The following is a 17,185-nucleotide window of genomic DNA, read 5'->3' as shown; positions in this document are numbered from 1 at the left end:
ACACATATACACAAAATCTTTTTTTAAATTCTCATGACTTTTAAAATAAACTAAAACAAACCCGGATGAGAGCAGGAATTCAAAATCTTTTTGTCCTTTTCTTCCTTCTGTCCTTCCTTCTTTTTAAAAGTAGGATCTAATATATCCCAAGGATTTCCCAAAATCACTATATTTCGTTTTCTAAGATTTATTTTTATTTATGTGTATATGCATGCTATAGTTTATGTAATAAACAATATGTTTATAGGTGCTCATGGTGACTAAAGGAGGGTGTCATATCCCCTGGAACAATGGGTAGTTGTGAGTTGCCCAATATGGGTGAGGGGAACTGAACTGTGGTCCCCTAGAAGAGTAGCAAGCACTCTTTACCTAACCAGGGATCTCCCCAGTCCCTCAGACATACCATGTACTCACAGTTAGCCTTCAATTTCTGTTCCTCACATCCCTATATCAAAAGATTTTCCTGTACCATCATGACCAGCAGGATGAAATCTCTTGGAAACCTGAAGTAAGTGTGTTAAGAACAGTGTATGAGCAGGAGAGAATTAAATGTTCAAAGTAAGTCAAGCATAAAGGAAGAAAGTTAGCATTTCATTCTCCATAAAAGTCAGAAAACCATTTATGATGCATATATCCACCATATTAGGGATATATATATATATATATATATATATATATATATATATATATATATTGTGTGTGTGTGAAAGTTGAGAGTTAAAATTTTAAAAGTGAACCCACTCCTTGTAATGAAATCATGTCATCCCAGTAGTCTTAAGGAGATGGAGGCAGGAAGATCATGGTTCAAGAGTATCTTTAGCTATAGAGTGCTTTGAGACAAGCCCCTGAAGTATATGAGACTGAGTACATGTTTACAGGTCCCGATATTTTTAAACCTCTCAGGAAGTGTCTGGCCTACATCTGCAGCTGACACAGCAGAGTATCCTTCCCTTTACACAGTGTTCCCTGGCCCTTTACTCCATTCTCCTCTTCAATTCATCCTTATTAGAGCAGTAAGTTATGTCTCCAGATAATAGATAACTTGCATGCAAATGCTTATATAACTAAGAAACTACAGAGCTGGGATGTAGACCTAGACACCATGTACCAGTCCAGAAGTACCAGCTATTAAACTACATATAATCTTTTAAATACTTTTAGTTCTGGTAGCAGTAGGTTTTCTATACCACAAATAAACAAACATATCATTTCTAAAGCATTGGTTTGGGTGGGTATTTTGCATAATTCATCGTCTATTAATTGAAAACAAAGGAGTTTCAATTTTATTTTCAAATATATCCTGTGTCTTTAGCTTCCTTTTATGTTTTCTCTAAACAAAAATGGGTCCCTTCCTCCCTTTTTTCTCTCTCTTTCTCTCTCTCTCTCTTTCTTTCTTTCTTTCTTTCTTTCTTTCTTTCTTTCTTTCTTTCTTTCTTTCTTTCTTTCTTTCTTTCTTTCTTTCTTTCTTTCCTGTCTCTGTCTTTCCTTCCTTCCTCCTTTCTTTCTCTATCTCTCTCTCTTCCTTCTTTCCTTTCTTTCTTTCTTTACATCTTTATTTCTTTCTGATATACAGGCAATATTTATTTATAAATAATAGGCAGCTTATTTGAGTGCCCCAGTGAAATCATGTAGATGGTAATTCAAAGCCCTTTTCTCTCTGAACATAATGTTAATTTTGAACTGTAACAATTGCTAAGTGCAGAAGCTCATAACTAGTACTAGATCTCTTGCCCTAAACACACTCTCATTCCAACTTGCTGTTGCTGTTGTTTGCCTATTTTGTCTGATCTGTCTTTTGTTCTTTTGACATAGTGGCTTACCAAATTCCAGATCAGCCTGGAACTATGATAGACAAGTCTGGTCTCAAATTCATGATGTTCTTCCTACCTCTGTCTCAGAAATAATGGGATTGTACACAAGAGGCTGCCATGCTCACCTTAAAATAAAGACTTGTACATTCTCTGTAGGGAGAGAGAGAGAGAGAGAGAGAGAGAGAGAGAGAGAGAGAGAGAGAGAGAGAGAAATATAGAATGTTTTAACATAAACCAATAAATGCAGTCCAGCATATAAGCAGACTGAAAGACAAAAACGACATGATCATCTCATGAGATCCAGAAGTCTTTTGTAAAAATCATACATTCCTTCATGACTTAAAAAAATGACCTGGAGATAACAGGGATATTATAAGGATATCAACATATTATTACCTCAATATATTATCTCAACATAATTATATGGATTTATCCCAAACCCACAACCAACATCAATGTATAGAGAACCTTGAAGCAATTCTACTAAAATCAAGAACAACACAAGGCTGTTCAGCCTCTTCATACCTATTCAATACAGTACTTGAAGTCTTAGCTAAGGTGGTAAGAAAATGGATTTGGGGCATTCAAATAAAAAGATCATGGGGATATGAATAAAAATATCATGGGGATAAAATTTGGAAAGGCAAAAGTCAATTTATTGTTATTCACAGGTGATATGATTGTATACATAAATGATCCTTAAAGTTGAGTAATACAGAAATGTTCAACAACCTTAGTCATTGAGGAAATGCAAATGAAAAGTAATTTAGTGTTTCTTTTTACACAAGTCAGAATATCCAAAAGCAATAAAACATATGCCCTCTCATTCTGGCATGATGGAAAGCAGTGTGGCAGTTCCACAGGAAGATAAGAATTATTCAGCACAAGATCCAGCTATACCACTCTTAGGCATACAACAAAGGACTTTATATCCTACTATGTATTTGGAGATGTGCTCATCCACATATTTATTGCTGTTCTGGTCATTATAGTCAGAAATTGGAAACAACCCAGAGATCTGTCACTGGATGAATAGATAAAAAATGTGGTACTCTTGCCCAATGAATTACTCTGAAGTAAATAAAATTAAATCAGATTTCAAGATAAATGGATGGTTTTAGAGAAAAATCTTAAGTAAGGTAACCCAGAGCAAAATGACATATACAGTGTGCATTCGCTTAAATATGGGTGGTAGCATTTAAGTCTTTGATAAACAAGCCACAATCCACATTACTACAAAGGTTAGGTAAAGAGTAAGGAACTAAAGTAGAGGGAAGAATATTCCAAGGAGGAAAAATAGAATATAGAGTTATGCGTGGGTGTATGTGTAGATTGGATGTAAAGATTGAATAAAGATGCAGAAGGAACAGGAAGGGCAGATAAGTGCCGATGAGGAGGAATAGTTATAACTAAGGGCCATTTGTGGGGTCATATGAAAACCTAACTCAGTAGAATCTTCTTAAAATATATATATGCATATGAAAGAAATCTAAATGGAATCACAGAATAAAGGGCAAAATCACCCAACTGAACACCACTCAATACTAAATGAAACCCCAGTGGTAGGAATGGGTTATATCTAAGTAAGTTGTTGGCCAAAAGAGACGCATGCAACCACACAAAGAAACCAGGCTATTGAAAATGCTGTTTGTTTGTTTTCCACAAACCAATGGTAATTCTCTATTGCTGACAATAATGCCTACATAGAACATTGAAGTAGGAGAAATCAGGCTGGTCTTAAATAGAGGCTAGTGCTGATGGTACTGGAAGTCACTCCTTATGCTACCAAAGGAGGAAGTTAAATATCAATCCAGCTACAAAGCTTTTAACCTTTAACAGTAAAATGTCTGCAAGATATACTTGTATAATAGCTTCACAAAAGATCTGAGAGCAACCAACATATATTTGATTTGATTTGAGGGCCAATCTATAAGTTGGAACCCATGGCTGACACTGAGACCAAGTACCTGAGACTAAATAGGCCATAGGCCTACAGTTAACCAAATACTGCAGCCTGCCTAATTTACATAACAAGAAAATGACTCCTTATGTCATTCTGTTCTAATCACAGATCAGTGACTTGCTCATACATCAAGAGCCTTCTGTAGCAGATAGGAAATAACACAGAGACCCACAAATGGACAATGTATGAAGGGTGAGAGACTTATATTGACACAGTATTGACTCTTAATTGGCATGTCTCCATGAAATGCCTCCCTCTCAGGGTTCAGAGAACTCTTCAAAAGAACACGTGGAACAGCTGTAAGATCCTGAAGGGATAGAAGACACAGAGGAATCAGAGCCTTCTAACACAAGGGAGCTGACATTCACAGGGCCTACATAGGTCTGAGCCAGATGGGGTTCCATTAATGAGAGTGAGAAGGTAGCAAATGCTCCATCCCTCTCCCAGATGCCGGATATTATAAGGAGACTTTCTCATATGTTTTTTTTCTGTTACTAGGAAGCTTTCTAATGCTAAGTTGATTACGTATTCTATTATGTTCTGTGCCCTCAGGAAAAAAAAATCACAATAGTACTCAGTAGAACCACTTTGTATAGTTACCCACAATAAGCTTGGATCAGAGCCAATCATCCAGCAGCACTTCCTGTACCTACATTTAAGTGTGTATGGTATTTACTTTTATAATCTAACCCTGTGTTAGACCCCAATACAAGAGAGACACCTGCACCAATATAAGAAACTATTTGGAATGAGACTTTCTCTCTCTCTCTCTCTCTCTCTCTCTCTCTCTCTCTCTCTCTCTCTCTCTTTTTCTCAAAATGAACACTTAGTAAAAGTATTTTATTTTCTTCTTGTATTTGCTTTATATCTCACTTACAAAGTTATGAAATTCACAGATTTTATACCAAAATGGAAGAAGGCTGTTTAGAAATATGTTTGCACTCAAATGTCACCTGACATTTCTCCTAATCCATATTGAAAAACCAAGGTTCACGGTAGCTCTGAGCATCTACTTCCCCCCACAGCCTTTCCTTCTCCATTCTCTGTTCCCACTGAACTACTGCTGGTCTGGTCTGAGCTGGTCTGGGCCAGTCTGAGCCATGTCCTTGGGGTTGGAGTTGAAGCCAAGATAAGTGGTAGGTTTGGATTACACAAGATTTCCTGCCCATCTGCATATGTAACCAGGTGAGTCACCACAGCTTCCTCCTTTCCTTCCTATTACACCAACTCCCTCAAATCCAAGGCTCTCAATGATACGACACAGGTGAAACCACCACCACAAGTATGGCAAGTACAGGCTTTATAGTAATTCTACAACCCTCCGTGAAGCAACAGGAACAAATTTGGTAAGTAAGCATATGTGAATTTAAGTAAACCTACTTATTTATTGTTCAAAACCCACTTTACAATATATTTCAATTTCTTCCTCAATGAATAATCTTCCATAGAATACTGTGTCATTCTTTAAGTGTGCACCTACACTCAGCACTCCAGGCACATGCCCATGTCCTCAAGTTGTGCCAGGATAATCTACCAGAAAAACAAACAAAAATCAACAACAACCAAGAAAAAAAAAAAAAAAACAACAAAACCTTTGCTGGCAACAATCACTTCAACCAAAAAAATATGTTGCCTTGGCCTCTATGTGTTCATGAATTCAAACCTCCAACTGCAATCTCTCCCAGGAAAATCATTTCCTTCACAACAGCAACAAGTATAATGCTAATAATGACTTTTCAAGCTCATGTCAGGACATGTTTTTGCTCTTTTTTTATTTGCACTATATACAGACTAGCAGAGTGTGCCAAAATGTGTTTTGAACCTATGAAAAAACTTTCAAAATAATTGAAAGTGCCTGGTATTTTATTAGAACTGAAAATACACACAAAAGAGATGTTTAGATTATCTTTGCTTTGAGCTGTTGCAATCAGCATAAAAAAAATTTAAAACTACCAACATCATAAATGACCTTTAAGTAACTCATAAGAAATATCTTGGGTTTTGTCAGGTTATTAGTTATTTACCTTCCTTCAACAAAAAGTCAAACAAAAGTCATCAAGACAGAGTTTCCCTTTCTGAGGGGCACTGGACTCTGATGGTCAACAGACATCACGATCTACCTAAAAAGTACGCACAGTTCTGCCTCCTATGAGCTGCTTCTGTTGAGAAGCCAAGACACTCAGGGTTCTTCATTTCATAACATTATATCTACGTAACCCAATGTCAAAAATAATTCCACCTGAGCTTGAACTCATCATTACACTGCTTCCAAGAAACCCCTGTGAAACAAGGAAACCCAAGTGCAGGTACCCAGGCATACCCAACTAAGCAGGCAGTCATGTGCACACAGTGCTACCAAGGGAAGCTCAGATCAGTTTCTACTAACCCTATCAGTCTGCATGCCCTCAAATGTTCCTCACCACAGTCAACACCTTACATTCTTCTTCCTTGAATATTAAGGTCCCACCATCTTATCACTTAGCATATTCCCTTTGGTGAACAGGGAATGTGAGCTTCCTTAGCATACTGCCCCAGGGAATGATGCACGGTTAGCAGTAAACTCAAATGAACTTTCCTAACAAATCACTTCCTAGACCCACAAAAGCTTGGCTCCTCTGCATACCCTTACAGGAAGTAAAGGTGAGAGGTGGGAAAGGGTTCGTAATCTCATAACAATGCTGCCAGTATCTCCTCTGTATCACACAATGGTTCTCTTCACATCTAAGCCATATGGTCAACAAAAATTTTCCCACACAAAAGGCCACACATGAACAGCTAGTGGCCACTCATGAACTAATATCAGCTCTTAGATTAGTTCTTAACATTTTCTGAGTCCAGCAAGAATTACTGGAACCTTTCCTGGGGGGGGGGAGGGAGGGAACACCTGCCTACAGCCTCTATCAATTCCTGGCAGAGCCTGTGGGGAGGTTTGATTAGGCCAGGGACAAAAAAAGAGGTCACGATCCCAGTACCAGAAAGCATCACACCCTGAAGCTAGGATATGTGGCATGAGGGTCTGATTGCTCTGAAGAACCCGAGGTTTTGAAATCTAGAAACAAAACATTAGATAATAAAACTTGTTCAGTTTTACACACAAGTATTTAAGAAATCCAAGAACAAAGCAATCCCGTTAAGACCCACTAAGATGGGTACTCCCAGTGGTAGCTTTTCCCTCCACCACATTCCACTCCACAGCTGGCATGAACAGGAAGACAGGCACTGGCTTCATTATCTCTGGCTTTAGAGGCCTGCCTGCAGCCCAATCAACTGTCTCCAGCTGCTTCTCCCAGCTCCCTCTCTAGGGTGCATGCCATGGGTGGAAGCAACCTTGGAGCCTGGCCTGCAACTGCTCTAGGCACAGCAAGACAGTAGGAACGATGGGGGCTGGCAACAGAGCAACCCACATGGTGTCAACTCTTCATGAGGTTCCAAGAGCCAGAGCTAAAAAGAGAATAAAGTTAGTGCCTTCTGTTCAAACAGCCAGGGAGTGCAGGAGCACAGGTGGCACCCCACTGACCACTCTGGAGTGATTACTGGGAATTGCTGTCATCAGAGTCTTCTGATCGTGGACTGTGTCTGAATTCTAAATTACAGCAATCAGGGCAGCCAGGCACTTCAGGACACTATCATGTTTCAGGTTGCATGCACAGCCAGCTTTGTCCAGCTACATCAATAGGGAGACAGTGAACCTAATTATTTTAGAAAGAAAAATATTTACTTTAAATTTAAATACCCAGTTATTTCAAAAGGAGGAATTAAAACTGATCTCGAAAACAAATCACATAAGAACATAAACCAAATATGTTATTAAGCCATCATAAGAACATAAACCAAATCACAAACCAAATCAATAAAATATATGTATGATTGGGGTCAAACTGGGTAACTAATTTAAATCTGCATCTTTAATAAACACCTATAGTCTAGTAGCATAAAACACTGTATGTCATTTGTTCCAGAAGAGTAGCTTCCTTATAAACTGCTTAAATATCACTTATGTGCTCTAGAGTGGACCTGAGTTGTGTGTAACCAAACTGTCCTCAGACTGCTCACACTTTGCTAGTGGTGAGTCTGGTTAAGAACCATTTTCTCCCTCCCAGATTTGCTGGAGGACAGATAGAGGCCTGGAGAAGGACAGTGAACAGCCCATGGGATAATCCTTCACTAATGACTCCCCAACATGGGAGGCAAAAAACTTCATGAATCCATTGTGCTGTCATCTTCAGCATGGTGTTCAATATGACCTGCAACGTCCTACTTGGATCCTTTCCTAGCTGTGAAAAAGGCATCACAGTTCCTCCAGTGACACTTCAGCATCTGGAAGTTGGGATTGGTATGATCAGTCAGCAAGTGTTGTTTCAAGTGGTCCACAAGCCAAATATCATTGTGCAGCCATGCCACCAAGAGTAGTAATTCTGCATCAGATTCCGCCTCAGAGTCAGGATGTTGCCATCATAACAGCTAGTATAAATCACACTTTTATGGGTGGTCATACACATAATCATGTCTTTGTGCACTCCATAAACATGCAGTCGATCATGGGACTGTAATTCATAGACACGATCAAACTTGTCCAGGCAAGCTGTCTCCATCACGTTCCCTAGAATATTCACCATAGTCATTGCCTGGTTGTGGCCTTTATAGATGTGCACAAGCTCACCAATATGAATGTTGTGAGCACATACCGACTGGTCACTGAAGCCACTAAACACAAGGTCATTCACCACCTTCATGCAAAGAACAGTCTTGCTGTGGCCCTCCAGTGTTCTGAGTAGCAGTAATGGTGTAGTCATAAGATCCTACAACCAGCAGTTTTCAGGCAACTTACTGAGCTGTGGCGAAGCAGCTGACTGACTGGGGGCCATGGCATTCAAAGATCTGTCACTTGTTCTTTATGTTGAATGTGACCACAGTGCTATTTGCTAGACCAGCATAGAGGGTTCACCATCTATTATGAAGGCAGAGGACCCGGTATTCCAGCTGTAACTGTTCCATAAATTCTTGCATGTTAACATTATTGCAGTGGATGGTGTGGTCACTGTAAACCCTGTAGAATACAGAACTCTTCCCAGAGGTGTGAGTGATGAGAAGGCAGCTCACTTTAGAAATGTGTCTCTTAAAGACACCAATTCACTTTTGACTCACCAGATTATAAACCCAGACAATTGTGTCTGCTGAACAAGTATATAGGAAGTTTCAAAATATTTGAATTGCATTCACTGCCACCTGGTGTACTTTGAAGCTTCCTTCTATAGGCTGATTATCATCTCCTGGCTCTGAAGATACTTCTGAAGAGTTCTTAGATGCTTTGATGGAGGAGCTCACAGTCTGTGTTTCTGCCACACTTACAGGAATGCCATCCTTGTAGTGGGTGCCAAGCTCACTGGTAGAGCCAACCTCATCACAACCAGAATGAGAAGTTTCTATTGGGTTCTGCTCTTCAGAGATCAAGGCATCTTTCTTCGATGGGCTGTCCATTTTCTCATCTCCTGATTCAGAAGTAACTACTTCTAACTGAGGATTTGTGACTTCAAGGACTTCTAGGGAGAACTAGCTATCTGGCTCATCTCAGTCAGCTTCTTGCTCCCGACGAGTCTGGCTGTCTCACCAGGTGGAGCTTTTCACTTTCCCCCCTTTAGCTGCCTTTCCAGTTTTGACCTTTCTTGTAGGCTTAGCAGTGAACACATCCTGTTCTGTATCCTGTTCTCGGGAACATGGGTGGCCCGAAGCATCTTCTTCTTCTTTTTCTAGTTGCTTCTTCTTCTTGCTACCTCTAGTTTCAGCTGATGCCAGTGTGGATTTTCCCTGCTGCTCAGGTTGGTCAGCTGGAGACTGAGTTTCTTTCTCTGCAGGAGTTTCAGGAGCGAAAGACAATCTTAGAAAAGAACTGCTGCAGGCTTCAGATCCACTGCTGCCTTTGGCTGACTCTTCACCTCTGTTTATGCCAGTAAGATCAGGAGATTGGCAAGAGGGAGAGTTTTCTCTGCTTCTGGAATTTCCTTGCTCCAAAGAAAAATTCAGATTTTGGTTAACCTCCTTGCAATTTTCTGTTGACTCTGATGTTATCACTGCAGGGATGGCTCGGTAAACTGGTGAGCCATCACCAACCACTTTATTAGTTTACAGTGATTCCTTGGACACATTGGAAGCACAGCCTTGTGGCACAGCATTCATTGTCCTCTCTTGTTCAGGAGAAATGGGCTCTTGTTTAATTTGAACCAATGAATCAGGGGCAGTATCATGGGATTGGAAAGTACAAGTTGTTATTTAGAGAGTTTCCAGAGGATGATAGAGGAACATGGGAGGGAGGTGGATCAAGAAACCCTGGGGGAAAGGGTGCAGGCTGTAGAGCTGTCTGAGATTGGCAGTTCCTTGATTCTCATGCTATGAGGCTACATACAGGGAGCCTGGTCTAGGTGCTCAAAAGGTTCATATGTTTCTTGTCATCTGTAGAACCTTGTAGAATATGTATTCTGTGAGTCCTCAGGGCATTCATCTCCACAGTTATCTGCTGCTTGAGCACGAGCAGCCTCTGAACTTCAATATAAGCTGTCTGCAGTGCTTCCTGCACCTGTAGGAGCTTGTTGTCCATGCACTACAGGGACTTGCTCAGTTCCTCCTCTCTTAAAGAAATAGTCAATAGCTGGTCAACCTGAGAATGTTCTTTCTTTCCTTTAATTTTCCTTCTTTTTTTTTTCTCCTAAGACTTGGTAGTTCAGGGGAAGTTCCATCCTCTGTGGCTGTTTGCTTCTTTCTAATACTTTGACAATCATTTTGCTCAGCACCAGAGGTACAACTGCTGTCAGTGGCCGCATCTGCTAAGCTGGAGATTGCCTAACCTGAAGATGCATTTCAGGATTGTGGGCTTCCTTCTCCAGTGCTCACCTGGGTGTGGCACTCTGATAGTGGAGTAGACCTCTCCTGGATGTGCAGGTGTCTAGCTGAATGCACAAAAGGCATTATGTGATCAAATGGTAACTGTGCACTATGTAACCACTGGGTAGGAATGTTCCCAACCCTTTTCAACTGTTCTGACAGAGGGAGTCAGAGGTACCACTTCCTGTTCAAGATACATGACTCTCTTCTGACTCTGGGCAGCGCTCAGTGCAGTACTAGATGAAGGACTCTGCTGGGCTTCATTTTCTTTACCAGTACTCTCCCCATTAAAGAAGCTATATACAGGAGCACTGCCCATGAACACACTGCTTTCAGAAAGACTTTGCTTTCTTGCCAAGCCAGAGGGTGTGGGAATGGAAACACCTTTCCTCTAGAATCCTTCCAGACTGGGTAGATTAGGATCTTCATCTAAATCCAAGACTTCCTGTTCATTTTGAACCAAAGGTACCATTTCTAAGCCAAAGCTGCCCTTCAGATTCTCAAGTTTCCTGTGATACAACATGCTTTGCATGTGTTCATCCATCTCCTTTTTTGAGCAGTACACGATGTGGCACAGTATACATTTTTGTTCTCATACCATAGTGACCAGATCTGAAGCATTCAATGTTAACACTTACAGCCCATCCTTCCTATGCCATCTGGCTGCCAAGGGCCAAGCAAGGGAGCTCCTAGATGCCCCCATAGCATCCAGGCACTGATGCTGATGTTGCCATTACCAACACCCAGAATAAGACTTTCATTTTGAGTAGTAGTTGAGTAAAGTTTAAGTTCCCAAGACCTCTCTCAGAACTGACATTCAATTTAGCAGAAAGAAACACATACTTGGGTAAATGGACATCCTGGTTGGTAAGCTAAGACCACCAACCAAAGAGTACACATGGCTGGACCCATGGCTCCAGCTGCATATGTAGCAGAGGATGGCCTTATCTGGCATCAATAGGATTAGAGGCCCTTTGTCCTAAAAAAGGCTTGATGCCCAAGTGTAGGGGAATGCCAGGACAGAGAAGCAGGAGTGGGTGGGTGGGTTAGCAGGGGAATGAGGGGATAGGATAGGAGGATTTTGGAGGGGAAAACAGGAAAAGGGATAATATTTGAAATGTAAATTAAAATATCTAATAAAAAGTAAATAAATAAAGATGAATATTTTGCAAGGCAAGTCCCCTGTCACAGTTGAATACACCAATGAATGGGAACAGGATAAGTGCACAAAGACACATTCCTAAGGAAATCCCCTATCTATAAATCCTTATTGATAGAATAACTTGCCCCAGATGTTTGTATATCTCAGACTTAAACACCCTGTAGGAAATTAGCTTAAGGCAGAGACAGGCAGGTTTCTGAGTTTGAGGCCAGCCTGGTCTACAGAGTGAGTTCCAGGACAGCCAGGGCTATACAGAACCCTGTCTTGAAAAACCAAAAAAGAAGAAAGAAAGAAAAAAAAAGAGTTACAGACCAAAGAACTCCAGAAATTAACTCAATTCCATGGTTCAGCTCTTGAGCCTGAATTGTGTCCCTGATTGATTAGTTTTAGGTGTGGCATTCAATAAACCACCCCAGTTGACTAAGATCTGTGTCTGAGTGGTTTGGTTGGCAATTCCCAGACCCTAACAAATGCCTAATGTTACGTTCCCATTTTTATTTCTGATTTTATTAATTGAGATATTATCTTAGCCTTTTAGTTAATTTGGATGAGGGTTTGTCAATCTTACCTATTTTCTCAAAGAACAAACTCTTACTCATTCTTTGTCTTTTTTTTTTCTACTGAATTCAGCCCTGAGTTTGATTATTTTTTCCATCTAGATTTATGGTGTTTCTTTTTATTCTAGCATTTCAAGTGTGCTTTTATACACCTAATAAGATATCTCTATAATCTTTTATCTAGGTACTGATTGCTATGAATGTGCTTCTTAGAACTGCCTTCAATTTGTCCCATAAGTTGGATATATTTTGTTTTCATTTTAACTCAATTCTAAAAGCATTATAAATTATCTCTTAATTTCAATATTGGCATTTTTAATTTAGTGTATAGTTCAGTTTGCGTGAGTTTGTAAGCTTTCTGTTGCATCTGTTCTTGATATCCAGCTTTACTCCATGGTAGTCAAATAGGATACAGACTTTTATCTCAATTTCTTTATATAGGATGAGACTTGTTTTCTGTCCAAGTATGTGACCAATTCTGGAGAAAGTTTCATGAGCTGTTGAAAAGAGGGTATATTGTTTTGTATTTAAGGTGAAATACTGTATAATATTTTCTGTCATTTTAGTTTGTGAATTAGTTTCACTCAAGTATTTCTCTGTCTAGTTTTTCTATGGATGACAGAACTGCATTATCCACTTGTTAGATCTTTCTTTGATAAGTATATACCATCCTTCCATATCTCTTCTGATCAGTTTTGGATTGAAATCTATTGTGTCAGATACCAAAATGGTTGTACCAGCTTGCTTCTTCAGTTTATTTGCTTAGAATAGTTTTTTTTTTCATTCTTTTGCCCTGATATGATATATATATATAGTCTTAGTTTGAGTTTACTTTGTGAACAGAGATCATGAACAAGGCATCTCTTATAAATTACAACATTTAATTTTGGCTCACTTAGAGTTACAGAGTTTAAGCCCATTATCATCAAGGTGGGAAGCATGGCAGCATCCAGGCAGGCATGGTGCTAGAGGACCCGAGAGTTCTAAATGGTGATTCAAAAAAGCCAGGAGCAGACTGTTCTCAGGAACCTCGGAGGAGGGTCTCAAAGCCCAGCCCAAAATGACACAATGCCTCCAAAAAGGTTCCACCACCTTCAACAAGGCCGCTCTTCCTATTACAACCAAATTCACCCTATGATACAAGCATATTCAGAAGTTCTCTATATTTGTTGGGTCTTTATGTTGTTTACATATCAGAGTAATTGTGGCTTCATAGAATGAATTTGGTAGAGTACCTTCTGTTTCTATTTTGTGGAATAGTTTGAGAAGAACTAGAATTAGATCTTCTTTGAAGGTCTGATAGAAATCTGCACTAAACCCATCTGGTCCTGGGCTTTTTTGGTTGGGAGACTATTAATGACTGCTTCTATTTCTTTAGGAGATAGAGGGCTGTTCAGTCCATTAATCTAATCCTGACTTAACTTTGGTACCTGGTATCTGTCTAGAAATTTGTCCATTTCATCCAGATTTTCCGGTTTTACTGAGTATAGCCATTTGTAGAAGGATCTCATGGTGTTTTGGATTTCTTTAGGATCTGTTGCTATGTCTCCCTTTTCATTTATGATTTTGTTATTTAGGATGCTGTCCCTGTGCCCTCTAGTGAGTCTGGCTAAGGGTTTATCTATCTTGTTGATATTCTCAAAGAACCAGCTCCTAGTTTGGTTGATTCTTTGAATAGTTCTTCTTGTTTCCACTTGATTTCACCCCTGAGTTTGATTATTTCCTGCTGTCTACTCCTCTTGGGTGAATTTGCTTCCTTTTGTTCTAGAGCTTTTAGGTGTATTGTCAAGGTGCTAGTGTGTCCTCTCTCTAGTTTCTTTTTGGAGGCACTCAGAGCTATGAGTTTTCCTCTTACAAATGCTTCTATTGTGTCCCATAAGTTTGGGTATGTTGTGGCTACATTTTCATTAAACTCTAAAAGTCTTTAATTTCTTTTTTTATTCCTTCCTTGACCAAGGTATCATTGAGGAGAGTATTGTTCATTTTTCCACGTGAATGTTGGCTTTCTATTATTTATGTTGTTATTGAATATCAGCCTTAGTCCATGGTGATCTGATAGTATGCATGGGACAATTTCAGTACTTTTGTATCTGTTGAGGCCTGGTTTGTGACCAATTATATGGTCAATTTTGGAGAAGGTACAAAGAGGTGCTGAGAAGAAGTTATATCTTTTTGTTTTAGGAGAAAATGTTCTGTAGATATCTGTTAAATCCATTTGTTTCATAACTACTGTTAGTTTCTCTGTTTAGTTTCTGTTTGCAGGATCTGTCCATTGATGAAAGTGGGGTGTTGAAGTCTCCCACTATTACTATTTGAGGTACAATGTGTGTTTTGAGCTTTACTAAACTTTCTTTAATGAATGTGGCTGCCATTGCATTTGGAGCATAGATATTTAGAATTGAGAGTTCATCTTGGAAGGTTTTACATTTGATGAGTATGTAGTGCCCCTCCTTGTCTTTTTTGATATCTTTGGGATGGAAGTCAATTTTATTCGATATTAGAATGGCTACTCCAGCTTGTTTCTTTAGACCATTTGCTTGGGAAAATGTTTTATAGCCTTTCACTCTGAGGTAGTGTCTGTCCTTTTCCCTGGGATGGGTTTCCTGTAAGCAGCAAAATGTTGGGTCCTGTTTGTGTAGCCAGTCTGTTACTCTATGTATTTTTATTGGGGAACTGAGTCCATTGATATTAAGAGATATTAAGGAGAAGTAATTGTTGCTTCCTATTATTTTTGTTGTTAGAGTTGGCATTCTGTTCTTGTAGCTGTCTTCTTTTAGGTTTGATGAAGGATTACTTTCTTGCTTTTTCTAGGGCGTGGTTTCCATCCTTGTATTGTTTTTTTCTGTTTTATCCTTTGAAGGGCTGGATTCATAGAAAGATATTGTGTGAATTTGGTTTTGTCATGGAATACTTAGGTTTCTCCATCTATGGTAATTGAGAGTTTGGCTACTTATAGTAGCCTGAGCTAGCATTTGTGTTCTCTTAGGGACTGTATAACATCTCTCCAGGATCTTCTGACTTTCATAGTCTCTGGTGAGAAATCTGGTGTAATTCTAATAGGCCTTCCTTTATATGTTATTTTCCTTTTCCCTTACTGCTTTTAATAATCTATCTTTATTTAGTGCATTTGTTGTTTTGATTGTTATTTGTCTGGAGGAATTTCTTCTCTGGTCCAGTCTATTTAGAGTTCTATAGGCTTCTTGAATGTTCATGGGCATCTCTTTCTTTAGGTTAGGGAAGTTTTCTTCTATAATTTTTTGAAGATATTTGCTGGCCCTTTAAATTGAAAATCTTCATTCTCATCTACTCCTATTATCCGTAGGTTTGGTCTTCTCATTGTGTCCTTGATTTTCTTTATGTTTTGAGTTAGGATCTTTTTGTATTTTGCATTTTCTTTGATTTTCTGGAGTCCACCTTCTTGAGCTCTTTATATATATTGGACGTTAGTCCCCTATCTGATTTGGGATAGGTAAAGATACTTTCTCAATCTGTTGGTGGTCTATTTGTCTTATTGACGGTGTCTTTTGCCTTGCAGAAGCTTTGCATCTTTATGAGGTCCCATTTATCAATTCTCGATCTTACAGCACTAGCCTTTGCTGTTCTAATCAGGAATTTTTCCCCTGTACCCATATCTTCGAGGCTTTTCCCTACTTTCTCCTCTATAAGTCTCAGTGTCTCTGGTTTTATATGGAGTTCCTTAATCCACTTAGATTTATCCTTGGTACATGGAGATAGGAATGGATCAATTCGCATTCTTCTACATGATAACGGCCAGTTGTGCCAGCACCATTTGTTGAAAATGCTGTCTTTCTTCCACTGGATGTTTTTAGCTCCCTTGTCGAAGATCAAGTGACCATAGGTGTGTGGGTTCATTTCTGGGTCTTCAATTCTATTCCATTGGTCTATTTGTCTGTCACTATACCAGTACCATGCAGTTTTTATCACAATTGCTCTGTAGTAGAGCTTTAGGTCCGGCATGGTGATTCCACCAGAGGTTCTTTTATCCTTGAGAAGAGTTTTTGCTATCCTAGGTTTTTTGTTATTCCAGATGAATTTGCAGATTGCACTTTCTAATTCGTTGAAGAATTGATTTGGAATTTTGATGGGGATTGCATTGAATCTGTAGATTGCTTTTGGCAAGATAGCCATTTTTACAATGTTGATCCTGCCAATCCATGAGCATGGGAGATCTTTCCATCTTCTGAGATCTTCTATAATTTCTTTCTTCAGAGACTTGAAGTTTTTATTATACAGATCTTTCACTTCCTTAGTTAGAGTCACGCCAAGATATTTTATATTATTTGTGACTATTGAGAAGGGTGTTGTTTCCCTAATTTCTTTCTCAGCCTGTTTATTCTTTGTGTAGAGAAAGGCCATTGATTTGTTTGAGTTAATTTTATATCCAGCTACTTCACCGAAGCTGTTTATCAGGCTTAGGAGTTCTCTGGTGGAATTTTTAGGGTCACTTATATATACTATCATATCATCTGCAAAAAGTGATATTTTGACTTCATCTTTTCCAATTTGTATCCCTTTGATCTCCTTTTGTTGTCGAATTGCTCTGGCTAGGACTTCAAGTACAATGTTGAATAGGTATGGAGAAAGTGGACAGCCTTGTCTAGTCCCTGATTTTAGAGGGATTGCTTCAAGCTTCTCACCATTTACTTTGATGTTGGCTACTGGTTTGCTGTAGATTGCTTTTATCATGTTTAGGTATGGGCCTTGAATTTCTGATCTTTCCAAGACTTTTATCATGAATGGGTGTTGGATCTTGTCAAATGCTTTTTCTGCATCTAAGGAGATGACCATGTGGTTT

The 17,185-nt window shown here is 39.3% G+C and overlaps 1 pseudogene; it reads right to left on the bottom strand.

Moving 5' to 3' along the window:
- Nucleotides 1-7,971: 7,971 nt before the first annotated feature.
- On the bottom strand, nucleotides 7,972-11,251 carry LOC147004828 (zinc finger protein 106-like; annotated as a pseudogene).
- Between the last annotated feature and the right edge of the window lie 5,934 nt (nucleotides 11,252-17,185).

This window comes from Mus caroli, unplaced genomic scaffold (genome assembly GCF_978045245.1).
Source record: "Mus caroli unplaced genomic scaffold, Mus_caroli_1 scaffold_5, whole genome shotgun sequence".
Taxonomy (NCBI): Eukaryota; Metazoa; Chordata; class Mammalia; order Rodentia; family Muridae; genus Mus; species Mus caroli.
Note: the sequence above shows the minus strand (reverse complement) of the source record. Positions and strands in the feature narration are given on the sequence as shown.